We start from the raw sequence: 2,366 nt of genomic DNA, 5'->3' as shown, positions 1-2,366 counted from the left end.
TATTGGCTGAATATCGGTGTGTTTCGGCCTGAAAAAGGAAATTGGCCAGTAAAAAAAAAAAAAAAAAAACTTAAAACCGAAAATACCGGTGGATTTGATACGCCGCTGTCGTCGTCTTCACCGGCTTAACCCCTTTCTTCTTCTTCTTCTTCTTCTTCTTCTTTTTTAATTCTTCGTCTTCTTCTTCTTTTTTACTTCTTCGTCTTCTTCTTCCTTTTTTTCCGGGAGCCTAGTTGCCGTTCTGTTTTGTTTCCTTTTTTTATAAGTTTTGTTTTGTGTTTTTTTTTTTTTCAAAAGGATTGTTAAATGTGTGAGCCACATCTCACGTGAAAAGGATTGTTTGGTCAGAGAGGCTTTATTTTGTTTTTTGTGCCTCTCACTTGAGCCACATCTGCCCCCCCCTATTTTTTTTTTTTTTGGGTACGATGAGCCACTGAACACTGTACAGTCGGCAATTTTTGGTACGTGAGCCACTGAGCCACTAAGCCTTTGGTCAGAGAGGCTTTATTTTGTACATTATTATTATTATAATATGAGTTTTCTATTATTATTATTATATAAAAAAGCATGCTTAGCAATATATAAAATATATAAATAAAAATATTTTTAATAATTTTTTAATCGCCGAGTCTTGCCGCACCCGCACCCACCTTTTTCAAAAATTACCGAGTCTCGCACCCGCACTCGAGTCCTGAAACGCACCCGTGCTTCATAGTCCCAAACAAAGGAAGGAAAGAATATTCTAAAATTATTCTTTTCATTCATTTCCATTCCCTTCTCCCAAACGTGGTCTTAGTAAAAGATAAAATATTTTTGTGAATAGTAAGAAGCAATAGATGGTAAATGTCTAGAACAATAATAAAAATTGTTTTTGAAAGTCTGTAGCTTTTGTAATTCAAAAATAATGTGTTGTTTGAAACTTTTATTTCTTTCCATATATATAGAGTCGGACATGTAACTTGTCCTTAGTTAAAGAATCAAAACGTTTGATAACATTTAAATGGTCATAAAGTTATTGAAATCAATATATAATTAATAGTTCTCTCTCTCTCTCTCTCTCTCTCTCTCTATATATATATATATATATATATAAACCGGACATGAACTTGTCTTTGCCAAAATGTCTTTGTCATTATTATTAGTGGTGCTAATTGTCAAAAAAAAAAAATAATATTAGTGGTGCTATGTGATGTGAACTAGTCCAAGCTAACCAAACCTGACTTTTAGTCATTCTCAACATTGGTTCAAGCCATTTCTATTTTCTAGTCTTTGGCCACTGAAAACTTCAACTGTTTTCTGATTCGTAAGACTTCACTTGCAATATTTTTCAACAATAGTCCAGCCGCATTTGAAAATGGTGGATTCAATAGATTGTGGAAAAATTGAAAATGATGGATTCAATAGATTGTGGAAAAACAAATTTCTCACGTGAGTCCCCTTTTTTCTTTTTTTGGTTTCTTGCCAAACTTTGAATTAATTATGATTTGGGGACAAATTTCGTGTACACACTCATTATAGATTAAACTGTTTTAAGCTTGATGCATAAATTTAACCATAGAAGAGAATTAATAAGTGGTAAAACAGAAAGTTGTAGGAAGAATAAATACAAAATATGATATAAAACATACATAAAGAATAAGCTAAGAGTTTTGTAACTCAACTTTTAGGGTCCGTTTGGATGGAGGAGTGGAAAAGTGGGAGGATGAAAAATTGTGAGAGGATGGAAAAGTGAGAGAATGGAAAGTATTTAGTTTTTCCTCTTGCGTGTTTCGTTGGAGGGGTGGAAAATTGGGAGGGTGGAAAACTCTTTTGTTTGGTTGGAGAGAAAAGGGAAGGATAAAAAATGTAATTTATATAAATTGACTATTATACCCTTATTACATAATATGTAAGAAATAAATTTATTTATACTTATTACATAATATAAAATTTATCACATCATATATATAAATTTTTTTTTATTATTATAATGTAAAATTAGATCAGGTCACGTTGAAAAAAAAAACGTTCAGGTCATGTTGAAAAAGAGAGAGAGAGAGAGAGAGAGAGAGAGAGAGAGAGAGAAGAGAACGTTCAGGTCACGTTGAAAAAAAAATTTGGGAGGGCATTATGGTAAAACTGCACGAGGCAGTTTTCTCTCATTGCTTTTCCACTCAATTTGGAAGGAAAAAAATTGTGGGCCCGAGAGAGAAAATTTTCTCCCGGGTTTTCCACTCCCCCTATTTTCTTCCCATTCCCAAACAGAGGAAAACTCAGTTTTCCACTCCATTTTCCTTCTTACATTTTCCATCATTCCTAAATGCCACCCAACCAAACACAGTGTTAGTGCCATATGCTATTATATATGGGTCATGTTAACGGATGTC

Source organism: Quercus suber, unplaced genomic scaffold (genome assembly GCF_002906115.3).
Source record: "Quercus suber isolate HL8 unplaced genomic scaffold, Cork oak 2.0 scaffold_242, whole genome shotgun sequence".
Taxonomy (NCBI): Eukaryota; Viridiplantae; Streptophyta; class Magnoliopsida; order Fagales; family Fagaceae; genus Quercus; species Quercus suber.
Note: the sequence above shows the minus strand (reverse complement) of the source record.